Source organism: Haliotis cracherodii, unplaced genomic scaffold (genome assembly GCF_022045235.1).
Source record: "Haliotis cracherodii isolate W230 unplaced genomic scaffold, xgHalCrac1.p SCAF_1, whole genome shotgun sequence".
NCBI classification, from domain to species: Eukaryota; Metazoa; Mollusca; class Gastropoda; order Lepetellida; family Haliotidae; genus Haliotis; species Haliotis cracherodii.
In genome coordinates, this window is record NW_027266264.1 from 10,872,809 (window position 1) to 10,886,564 (window position 13,756).

Genomic DNA, 13,756 nt, shown 5'->3' on the forward strand with positions numbered 1-13,756 from the left:
TTAGATGCAATTTTAAAAAATGTAGAAATTGAAGTAGTTGCTTGATGCTGGGAAACTTGATATTTTTTTATAATTAATTGATGATTAATTTATATTTATTGATAATTATTTTATATTTTAATATATGTTTTCTTGACTTAGGGATGTTTTTAAAATGCAAAAAGTCATCTTTGATGACCAGGCTGACAATTGTCTCCCAAAATTCCAGCTTAGGAACCTTTGACCTTGTAGATTTGAACAGATACTACATTCCTGGAGGAAGGTTTTATATTCCTACATCACTCAGATTTCAAGTTGCTGAAATCGATGCATTTTCATCATATCAACTATTTATCAAAGTATGTATGAGTTATGCAAAAAATATTTAACCATTCCCTGGACTCTAGCAATGAGATTGTTAGATTTACCTCATACAAGCATGGTATTTTGAGGGTTTGTTTGAATCTCATGGTAACATTATTATTGTTGTATGATGTTACCAATAATGTTTTCCTGAATTGTTGATGATTTATTTCCAATGGCTTTTGCTGGATTCATGTGCCTTAATACTTTAAGCTGACAGAACTGTTATAAAACCCAACAAACAATTGCTGATTTCCATGTGTGGTAAGCCATAGGCAGTTACCTCCCTTTGTTATTACCTTGCTCTCATACTGTAATCTTCCCAGGACCACAGACTTGGATATGATATTCATCAAGGTAGTATTGTATTCTGTTTTACTGACAATGGCTTAGGATTTTGAAGCATGGAAATCAGTTAAAAATAAATATTTTCCTTTTTTAAAATTGTTTTCTTGGGAACTGGTTGTTTAAATTGTTTTATTTTTTCCTTATGAAACCCGTCAGTATCAGAGTTTACAGTACACTGAAAATGCATTAGTCCAGATGGTGTCATTGCCTCTGAATTTGTCTGGATTAACAGATCAGTGTGAAAGAGTAATATTCTTTTCATACAATTTTCTTGAGAATTATCGGGAAAACAGAGCTAATGGGGTCTGGACTATAGTCCATCAACCATCATTCTGGCGCCTGTCTTTTCATAATTATTTTCCATTAAACATGCAATCACACGACGAAAGTTGGTTATTATCAAGTAATTGACATAATTAAAAATTCCAGTTTTTAATACTTCATGTCCGAATGAATATATTTTTTCATTGTTATTATGTAATTTTGTGACCGTTGGCATGGCTCTGTAATGGGGAGAAGAACAGACAATTGAACGTCTCACAACAATGACATAATGTGTGTCAAACATGGTGGCTGCAGACATGACCCAAGGTCACCCTACACCTGTGTTTGTACCAACAGTATTTTTATTTATTTTTTTATTTTATTTTTTTCAAGCAATATGCACAATTTTTTCCATTTCCCATCATATTTTACATTTCAATGTCATACATGGAGTATGCATGGATTGGTTGTTACATTTAGGATAATTATTGTAGCGAGATATCTTGAAGGACTATATTCTGATAATCTCCCCGATAAACGTTTAAAACCTGCTGATGATGAACCAAAGGGGCCCATCCCAAATCCCCAAAAAGAAGGAAAAGCTGGACAGTTTGACAAGCAGATACAATATTGAGAAATGTGATTCCACCTATCATTATTGATTGAAATAATACGATGACAAGACATTGAACATGGATTTTCTGACAATTGCTCATCTGATGTAATGTCTGGACTACTTGTAAGGTGTTTTAATCAACAATTCTAGAATAATATTAAGTTTCATGTATTAAAATAGTTTAATTCATATTTAATTTCAAATTTCATTTTAATATATTTACAGGTCTTTGAGACATTCCCTCATCATCGACCTCGATATTAAAGTGACCTTGGGTCATGCAAGCAGCAAGCATGTTTGACAACATTATGTTATAGTTGTGAGATGTTAAATTGTCTGTTCCTACACACAACTACAGTCATGTTGACGGTCACAAAATAACATTATAACAATAGAGAATATTTTTATTCGGACAAGACATATTACAAAACTGGTATCTTTAGTTGGGTTAATGATCATTATTCGATAATAACTATTTTTCGTCATGTGATTGTGTGTTTAATGGAAAATACTCATGGAAAACCAGGTGCCCAAACGATGGTTGATGGACTAACACGAGCCTTCACCGCATCACAGAAAACAAATGTAAGTGTATGCAGCAATCTGATGGGTTGGAAAATATTATACAGTGGTATTAAAGTTTTGAAATCTGGACTTATGAATGTGCATTTACCCTATCCCAAAGATGGAAAATCCTAGTATTTGCAGACTCAACAACAGACATCTAGGAATGGGTTTTACTATGTTTACTGTCGTTTCTCTACAAAATCCTATTAAAAGAATGTCTTTTACAGGGAATATTTATTCTACATCACCCAAGTTATGACATTGCACACTGTTAAAAATGAATGGCTGCTTGTCTGAAGGATGCATGGTCCATAGGGGAAGCTGAAAGAGGCAAGCGATTAGATCAATCATTTGTTCGGCAGATTTTGTAGCTGTATTTGAGGTACAGATTTGTTACTTCCTCAGAGTATAGTGGGATTCTGAGCCAGTCTCACCTTCCCTCATTGATGTTGGTTCTGTTGATAACCTATAAGTGGGCATTTAATCATACTTGATGATTTGTATGATGTATAACATGTGTTGTCCTTACATATGGAATACTGTAAAGGACATTACCGCGATCTTGCTTTCTTGCGATCTCGATCTTTGGAAACGAGCTAAATATGCGCAAAATACGAGAATGCAAGTTTGCGAGAACGTGAGATTTTTTTTCAAATATCGCGTTCTCGCGATCTCGCATTCTCGTGTTTTTGTCAAAAGTCGACAACGAGAGAATGCGACATTTCAACATGATGAAAAATCTTGCAATCTCGACTTGTCAAATTAGCCCACAAAAACACAAAATCTCGCATTCTTGTGTTTTGGGGATATTTAGCACGTTTCCAAAGGTTGAGATCGTGAGAATGCGAGATCACGAGAATGTCCCTTACAGTATTCCATACTTACATGCTTACATTTAACCAATCAAAAAACTTTCTCAATTCAGGTTCACTAATGAGATGCATATACTAGCCAAACAAATACTAACAGCATACGAGGTAACCAGTCAAAATCAAGATGGGATCTCTAGCTACAATATTTATTTATTTCATACTGTGTATGACATTTTATATCTCAATATTTGAGATGGACTTCTACAAGAGTTATAGTGATGTCCTATTTATTTAGAATGTATTGTCAACATGTGCATGCTGTTTGAGCCTTGACTTATATTTATACCTATGTACTGATGATATCGTCATGTGCTTGCCTCAAATACTTATTTATTGGACTTATGAGGTAATGTATATATGAGGTATTCTGTATAATGTATTGTATATATTGTACTTATAGTGTGGGTTCGAATCCCACATTTACCCTGATTATGTTTCTAGGTTTGTCAGCACCATACCAAGCATGTGGGTTTCACCAAACTGGTTAACATCTAAGACCTGAACCACTTGGGTTATTTCCGCCACCATTAATATAATTTTTTTAGTTTGAAGTTTACTCGATATACAGCTTTTTCATTGCGTGAGAAGTCAGTCACATGAGCTCAAAATTGACATTCATAAGTGTATGAATGACACAATTCGATGTTTATTCGTTTTTTATGAGACCGTGTTCTTGAAATGACGTAAACACTGATGGACTACTTCCTCATTCCTGGGGGAACGTCTGGGAATACCTAGCATGAATACATACAGAAACGTTTTTTCTGATCATTTGTACCCTTTAATCCTGAACTCAGCGTTTTAGTCTACATTGGGAAATGTCAGAGAGTTTGATTGCAAGCTCTGGCATTCTTATAGTTTGGCCCTCCTTCTATGAACATTCATTCTCCAATGAACTCCCACGAAGTGAAAGTCAATTCTTAAATGACATGCTGTGATGTTACTGAAATACTGTTCAAATGGTGTTAAATGAAACTCACTCTCTGCTGTAATCCGAGTTCTGGTAGTTGTGATTTACTGACAGAAGTATATACATGTATACCCTGTTGTTACCCTGTCTGGCGCTCGGCATGAAGGGGCTAAAACAAGGACTGGTCGGCTCGGAGTCAGTATACTGTGTCTGAGTGGGGTATTCATGTTAAACTGCGGCATGGTATCTCAGTGTGCTAGCACTATAAATCGGCATCAGTCCGGACTAGTACAAGCAGCCACACAAACACACACACGTACATGCACGTCGCTATATAAGTGCAATAATCTTGGACGCGACGTTAAACCCCATTTCACCTCACCTCAGATCTCAGAGCCCCTTGACTACCATCCCTACGATGTTATCAATATATTGATCGACTTGTTGCACCCAATTATCTGTCCCACTTTGGTGTCACCCTGATGATTACCTTTATGGCACAATCTGACTGAGATACTGTAGGGCCACTTTGTTTGAGTTATGCCCAAGTATTTCAGTTGTGTCCAGTGTGTAAAAGTCATTATCTGAGGACTGCGTGAAGATCCGGGTTGGAATTGGTCCTCAGCAACCCAGACTTGTTTTAAGAAGACCAACAAGATCCGGTGGTCCAGGTTGCTGAGTTGGTTGATGCATGTCATCATGTCTCAAATGCTTCGATTGATGGTTGTGATGTCAGTTACTGTATTGTCTGGTCCAGACTCAATTACTTACAGACTGCTGTCATATGCCTGGAATATTTGGCGCTACACAATGAACAAACATAAACTTGGCTGAGTTAAACCCACAGTGAAGCAGGGTCCTTGTTTGCCACGTTATTGATGAAGGGTATGATGCTGACAACCACAGATGATAATCAGAAAGAACTGGGGATTGGAATCTGTTGTCAGTGGACAGGGACACCGCTCTGAACAGGGAATTGTGGCGCCTCAGACAAATGTGCCAACTCTGCCCACTCTCTGAAAGGTACTATCTTTCCATTGACAGTTTTGTTTTAGTCATCTTTTTTATGCATTGGTTTTAACATGTTCAAGTTATTTTTTTACAAATGGTACCATTGATAGTTTACATATGTCACTGGATACTTATTCAGCATGTTTTACATGCCTGTAATAACTATATGCTTTGTTGTTTCCTGTGCCTGTCTTATCTTTTACATCCCATATACCACATGTTGCCAGTAGCACTTTACCAGAGTATACTCAGACACATAAGAAATGCAACATTTTTTTTGGCTTTATGACTTTGATTGTTTCACCAGTGAATGCCCCTGCTTGTTTGTTGAGCAAGTAGAAGTGTTAGGGAAAAGCTTGGAGGTGTTACAGATAAGTTTCAAGAAAAGAGCAATCGTATTTAAGGTGAAAGTAACATTGAAATAAATTATCAGTTATCCCAGATACATTAAGCGAATTCTCGAGAGAAGAAAATCATAATCCCAAAAAGTAAAAAGTTCAAACGATAATGCTTAAATTACATGGTCCGTAACTGGATTCAAAACAAAACTGCTTTTGGGTGTGGCTTAAAGCTACCAGCCCGGCAGTGCAATGACAAATGTTTTTATTGGTTGATATGTAGACTTGGTTGCAACGTCTGTCTACTAGATGTTCTATCTTGTGTTTGTTAGCAGCTATATGGATATGTCTGGAAGCGGTCAGTCAAGAGCAAATCTAACAGCATTGCTATTTCTGTTTATTCTACAAAAATAACATTGCATACATTGTTGAGTGTGTGAAATCGCCTTTTTTCTTGACATTGTAAATAATCAAAATACGAATTAATATCTGTGAATAGCTTTTTATGACAGAAGTCCTGTTTTGGGTCCATAAACCATCTGCTGGTCCTAAGTCCTCTTCCCTCTACTGACGGGGCCATCGGGTAGCCTAGTGGTTAAAGCGTTTGTGGTGATGCCGAAGACCCGGGTTCGATTCCTGACATGGGTACAATGTATGAAGCCCATTTGTGGTATCCCACGCCGTGATATTGCTGGAATATTGCTAAAAGGGGCGTAAAACCTCCCTTACTTACCCTCTACTGACATCTATATGTTCAGTTGAAATGGCTGGAGTCAGTGTTGCGTTTCTTTAGTGTTTGAGTATGAGGAAATGTTCATTTTTAGACAGTTTACATTGTGCAGATTGTGTCATCATATATTATATTATTTGATGTGTTACTTTCACAGTGCCAACCGTTATGAACTTTATACATCAAATGTGAATTTATGATGAGCATGTTGAGAGGAATATCTTTTATGTTATTGCAATCAAGAATCCTCCTGGCCTTATGAGAATGTCAAGTGTCGTCCTTTTTACCCAGTGAAGCAATATGCTCTTGTTATTTCATATGTATTAACTAACTTTACTAGAGAAGTGTTGATATTTTATTGATCTTTATTTGATCCATTTTTAGAACTCTCTTGGCATTATGTGGAAACTATATTCATGAATCAAGTAATAAACAAAACAAAGAAATTGAAAACTACTTTCTATCATTATTTTTATCAGTCTTTTATAAGACATGCACCTTGTTTAACATACACATGAGCATTCTGAGAATACCAGTCAATAAATTAGTAGCTCCCCGGACTCCATTAGAAGTTCTCCTGAAACACTGAGATAGAACTTGGGACTGCCCATTAGACTGAATCAGGTAATCTAGTGTCAGGTATCCTGAAGACAAGTGGGGGGTGTCGGGTAGCCTAGTGGTTAAAGCGTTTGCTCGTCACGCCAAAGACCTGGGTTTGATTCCCCACATGTGTACAATGTGTGAAGCCCATTTCTGGTGTCCCCCCATGATATTGCTGGAATATTGCTAAAAACGGCGTAAAACCATACTCACTCACACACACTCTGAAGACAAGTAGAATTTTAGTTTTTAATGGAGTGCCCTTATATGTCACCACTTTCAGGGTAACATCTTCCCTGATCAGGGCCTTGTTGAAATATGCAAGGAAAACCATGATGTCTGTTATCTTCATGCATATTTACGGTGCCTTTAGTCCAGTTGTCAGAGCCAACTTATAAGCATAGTTGGCTGCCTGTACAAACTTGCTCACTTTACATTCTATGCATTTTTCTTCTTTCAAATCAAAATCCCAAATGAATGAGACTGTGAACATTTGTTTAGCTTGCACCTGTTAAAACTACTCATAACTGAAATGTTTTGTCAAAAATTGTTAATACTGTTACTTGTTGAGATTTTCCGTGGTTGCCAATGTTGTGTGTATATCATGTGACTCTTTGTTGCTTGTCACACTGAGGAGGTAATTGTTCTTCTGAAATAATCTGTCTTTGAAAATCCAACCAAGGTCTCCTTGTATACCTGTCTGTCTTTTATACATGTCAGTATTATTCTCCTATGATACTGATATTAGGGTCCAAGTATTTAATCTTCTGAGGGTTGGTCCTGGGATTTTCAGCATTCAGCACCAAGACATACAATCGTTTTCTCTGAAAGAAGGTGCCGAAGAATCCTTTTTGGACCCACAGACCATTACTAAAGGAACATTCAGCGTAGCTCCTGAATGATTATGTACATCTAAAACCTGAGGACAAGTTATTTCTTTCCAACATGTTCAGGAAGAGAATATTTTCTTAACACAAGTCCTAGGGCCCCTCAAACTCTCAAAGGGTTTTGTCTTTTATGTCTGTAATATGGACTATTGAATTTATTCCTGTATTTTTGCAGCTGTAAATAGTTATTTATTTACTGTGCATGTGGTTTCTGTTGATGAAATTTATCTTTGGTCCACACTAGTGTGGGTTCAATTATCAACTGGTTATGTAAAATATACAATGAGAGTCTTAGTAGTTTGTGTGCCTGTTGGGATTCAGGTATACTGGCATTTAATCCCAGAAATAAAGTTATCTTATTTGAAAATATATGTCTACAGAATAAACAAAATAAAATCCAAATGGAGCCCAGAACAATCCTTAACTTAAAAGCCTAGAGCTGAGGCAGTCTAGACTTGCCAAATCATACTAGACTTGAGTTTGACTCCTTTTTCAATACATTTTCTTTGGTCTGGGAGACTAGGATTCAGTTTTAGAGGAGGTCCTCACTAACAGGGGCTTGTAAGAGTCATTTAATGGGTAGTCAGGCTCGGTGTTTGTTGATTGCATGTCATCGTATTCCAGGGTGTTGTACAGTGCTCATAATATCAGCCATTGGTTTATCTGGTCCAGACTCAGCAGATTACAGATTGCTGTGATAAGTTGAAATATTGTTTAAATTTTAAAAGACAAACCAATCATTTGGGGTAACATGACGACTGAATGATAGTTTGTGAAACATTGTGAAATCTAAGAATATGAGGATCATGAGAATAAAACTTGGGTTTTCTTGTGGGATATATATTTGTTATTTGATATTTGTGCTAACTATTTAACTGAAATCTAGTTTTCTGATCTGTAGGGTATTTAACCATCGTTATGACTATTTGACCATCCTCAATTCATTTATCTTTACACACGTATATCATTGTGGAAAGAAACTAGCATGTCAGTAAGATATTCAGTATACATGTACTTTCATAATGGATAATAAATCTTCATTTCACAGATTCGAGTTTAGTATTTTTACCCCCCCCTAAGAGTCCGCGTGATTATTGCTTCCCAGCAGCCTATACTTTGAGGCAACACACGGGGTCGGGTGGTAAGGCTCGTTAACTTGGTTAATCTAGTATCATCGTACTCTGATGGTGTGGATCTTTGCTCATGATATTAATTCCTGGTTTGTCTCTTCCAGACTGTAATATTTACAGGCTGCTATTGAATAGATTTTATATTGCTGAGTGCAGTATTAAGCGACAAAAATGCAAGCAAGTATATTTGTAACTTGTCATCAGGTCCATGTGAGATTGTAACATTTAATCCTGGGAATATACGAACATGGCTGAAACAATTCTGTGCCTACTACACAGGATGTATATTACACTCTTAACAACATGTAACAACTAGGCATGTATTGAGTACAATGCTTTCATTGCTTTCAGGCTGCATTTGAACCAAATACACAATCAGGCAGCATATGTCTGCAGGAACCACAGTGACTGCGAATTCTTTGTGTAGCGTGAAGATCCAGGTCAGTAAAGGTCTTCAGCAAACCATGCTTGTCGTAAAAGGCGACTATGTTTGTCGGAAGAGGCGACTAACGGGACCATGCGGTCAGACTCAATGAGTTGGTTGATGCATGTCATCGCATCCCAATTGCTTGGATCGATGCTCATGATGTGAATCACTGGATTGTCTGGTCAAGACTCGATTATTTACAGATCGCCGTCATATAGCTGTGCGGCGTTAAACAACAAACAAACAAATAAATTCTTTGTTGATGAAAATAAGTGGCGACCCTGCACCACCCCGCGTCTCCGACTGAAAGGGTCAACTGCAACAGCCATCCATGCAGATATTGGTGTCAACTTTAGGTTATGATGCCTCTTCCTTTGACACGATCAACGATTTCAAGAGGGGCAGAGAGGGCATCGAAGATGACCCCATATCAAGAAGACCTTTAACTGACATCACTAAGGAACATGTTGATAACATACATGGGATGATGGATGACTCACCACACGTTACATAGCCGATACAATAGGTACCTGTCATGACAAACGTTCAGGCACGCTGGGGTTCAATTCATCTGGCTTCTGATCAGAAACTCCAGGTTCATCTCTCGTGTGATGTTACTTCGTATTGAAGCAGACCCAGCTGACTTTGTAACCATGGATATGCCTTGGGATCAGCACTATCAGCTAGGGACAAATCACAGCCAAAGCATTGGACATATATTACGTCTCCTTCGAAAAAGACGGTACATTCTGGCTGGCAAAGGACTCGTGAACTACCTCCAAAAACGGTAAGACCATTAATGGACAATGGGCAACTGCGTGATAATATCAAGGATAACTCTCGTTGAAAACAAAAGGTTTCTGGTTCAACCAGAACAGTGTACCGGTCTTTGACAACGTATGCACTGCATTGTGGCTTCGAACTCATTGCAGCCTCTGTATTCACCGTATTTGGGAGCGTCAGACTTATACATCATTCCCAAACACGAAGCAAGAACTGTCTGGCGAGAATTATACAAATGATGGTGACGTCATTTCTGACGAGGGGGCTTTAAGATCACAAGGAACGTAAGCATCGTTGGTAGAGGTACGTGGACTTCGGAGGGGGTTAGGTTCAACAAATTCATCAATCGACTCCATCAACACAGTCCATCACAGTCAGCCCCAGGACATTTCAGCTACCCCTCGTAAAAGCCTTACACGTGCCCCAAAAACAGGGGAGTGATCGACCTTCCAGGGGACACCTCTATCCACAAGACCTCGGTTTCCTTCTTTACTATACTCTGTCTGGCAGCATATTAAGAATGTGGAATGTGTTCATGGTGTTCAAATATTAGAAGTTAAAATGGAATATAACAGTTCAAATAACACTGATAGCAGTAACCTTGTTCTATACCTTCTACAGGCCCAAGGGCAAATACGTACGTGATAAGTAACATGTCGCGATGACTACTGTTGTTACCAACTTACCCTAAAAGCGGATATCAAAAACTAAAATTGTGTGGGAACAAAAACATTTCTCTACAATTACTAACCCGAGAGAAGACTGTCTCTAACTCTAAAATCTATATTAGTTCCTCTGAAACGATAACGTAAACTTAAATATGGGGTCCATCTCGTCACTGTTGTGAAAACCGAAGATTACATGATTAGTAATTGATTCTGGCTCACTCTGATCATGCGACGGATCAACTAGCTGGTCTAAATGTCTCATATTGAACTTATGCTTTATCTGGCCATGTCACAGTGACCCTATGTGAGTACACCTAACCTCAGTCATGTGCTAGGTAATCTAAGATAAGAAAAGCTACGTTTACTTAAATCCGACTAAACCAGTCTAAAGGTTCACATTGCAACTAAAGCATGTTTGAACTGCCACTGATACTTTAAATACAAGAGCAGTAGAGGTTTGCGTAACAAGTTACTGATATGTTTTTGTTTTGCCTCTTTGGGGTTAAAAAATATTTACAATGTCCATTTGCAAGTTACACCGGATATTTTTCCACAGGAGAAAAAAATATGGCTCAGGGGTGAAACCTCGGCATTTTGGTTGGAGCTAGACACTGGCCATGGTGGAGCAATGATTGATATCTTAAATTTTATCTTCAGACATTTCTGAGACAAAATAGGTCTTAGAACTAAATAGCAGTTGTTGATCCTGTTGGTGTACTAGCCGGTTTAGAACGTAAACAGGCAGTGTTGTTGATCCTGTTGGTGGACTAGCCAGTTTAGAACGTACACAGGCAGTGTTGTTGATCCTGTTGGTGTACTAGCCAGTTAAGGACGTACACAGGCAGTGTTGTTGATCCTGTTGGTGTACTAGCCAGTTAAGGACGTACACAGGCAGTGGTGTTGATCCCGTTGGTTGACAAGCCAGTTGAGAACGTACACAGGCAGTGTTGATGATCCCATTGGTTGACTAGCCAGTTTAGAACGTACACAGGCTGTGTTATTGTTCCTGTTGGGTTACTAGCCAGTTTAGAACGTTCACAGGCAGTGTTCTTGATCCTGTTATTGGACTAGCAAGTTTAGAACGTACCCGGCCTCGTTGTCGATCCTGTTGGTGTACTAGCCAGTTAAGGACGTACACAGGCTGTGTTGTTGATCCTGTTGGTGTACTAGCCAGTTAAGGACGTACACAGGCAGTGTTGTCGATCCTGTTGGTGTACTAGCAAGTTTAGAACGTACACAGGCTGTGTTGTTGATCCTGTTGGTGTACTAGCCAGTTTAGAACATACACAGGCAGTGTTGTTGATCCTGTTGGTGTACTAGCCAGTTAAGGACGTACACAGGCTGTGTTGTTGATCCTGTTGGTGTACTAGCAAGTTTAGAACGTACCCGGCCTCGTTGTCGATCCTGTTGGTGTACTAGCCAGTTTAGAACATACACGGGCTGTGTTGTTGGTCCTGTTGGTGTACTAGCCAGTTAAGGACGTACACAGGCAGTGTTGTCGATCCTGTTGGTGTACTAGCAAGTTTAGAACGTACACAGGCTGTGTTGTCGATCCTGTTGGTGTACTAGCCAGTTTAGAACATACACAGGCAGTGTTGTTGATCCTGTTGGTGTACTAGCCAGTTAAGGACGTACACGGGCTGTGTTGTTGATCCTGTTGGTGTACTAGCCAGTTAAGGACGTACACAGGCAGTGTTGTCGATCCTGTTGGTGTACTAGCCAGTTAAGGACGTACACAGGCTGTGTTGTTGATCCTGTTGGTGTACTAGCAAGTTTAGAACATACACAGGCTGTGTTGTTGATCCTGTTGGTGTACTAGCCAGTTAAGGACGTACACAGGCTGTGTTGTTGATCCTGTTGGGTTACTAGCCAGTTAAGGACGTACACAGGCAGTGTTGTTGATCCTGTTGGTGTACTAGCCAGTTAAGGACGTACACAGGCTGTGTTGTTGATCCTGTTGGTGTACTAGCAAGTTTAGAACATACACAGGCTGTGTTGTTGATCCTGTTGGTGTACTAGCCAGTTAAGGACGTACACAGGCTGTGTTGTTGATCCTGTTGGTGTACTAGCAAGTTTAGAACGTACCCGGCCTCGTTGTCGATCCTGTTGGTGTACTAGCCAGTTTAGAACATACACGGGCTGTGTTGTTGATCCTGTTGGTGTACTAGCCAGTTAAGGACGTACACAGGCTGTGTTGTTGGTCCTGTTGGTGTACTAGCCAGTTAAGGACGTACACAGGCTGTGTTGTTGATCCTGTTGGTGTACTAGCCAGTTAAGGACGTACCCAGGCAGTGTTGTTGATCCTGTTGGTGTACTAGCAAGTTTAGAACGTACCCAGGCTGTGTTGTTGATCCTGTTGGTGTACTAGCCAGTTAAGGACGTACACAGGCTGTGTTGTTGATCCTGTTGGTGTACTAGCAAGTTTAGAACGTACCCGGCCTCGTTGTCGATCCTGTTGGTGTACTAGCCAGTTTAGAACATACACGGGCTGTGTTGTTGATCCTGTTGGGTTACTAGCCAGTTAAGGACGTACACAGGCAGTGTTGTTGATCCTGTTGGTGTACTAGCCAGTTAAGGACGTACACAGGCAGTGTTGTTGATCCTGTTGGGTTACTAGCCAGTTAAGAACGTACACAGGCTGTGTTGTTGATCCCGTTGGTGTACTAGCCAGTTAAGGACGTACACAGGCTGTGTTGTTGATCCTGTTGGTGTACTAGCCAGTTAAGGACGTACACAGGCTGTGTTGTTGATCCTGTTGGTGTACTAGCAAGTTTAGAACATACACAGGCAGTGTTGTTGATCCTGTTGGTGTACTAGCCAGTTAAGGACGTACACAGGCTGTGTTGTTGATCCTGTTGGTGTACTAGCAAGTTAAGAACGTATCAAACGTTTCAGGTCAATCTACATTTTGGCTTGTTTAGCCAAGTCCTAAATCGTTGATAAACCTTTTTGCAGACGAAACCCATTTAATATTTCAGTCATATGAAGTACCAATCAAGGACTAGTAATGTGATGTGATGCTGGTAATTAAACTGGGTCTCCCAGCAACTAAACACGTAGGGCAAAAGAATGATATAAGATTGCAACCTGCCTGTTCCCGCTTAACTACATGCACTCGTGTAAGAGGTGACTTACGTGATCGGGTGGTCAGGCTCGCTGACTTTGTTGATGCATGTCATCGTATCCCAGCTGCGTAGATCAATCAAGATGTCAATCACTGGATTGTCTGGTCCAAACTCGATTATTTACAGACCGCCGTCATA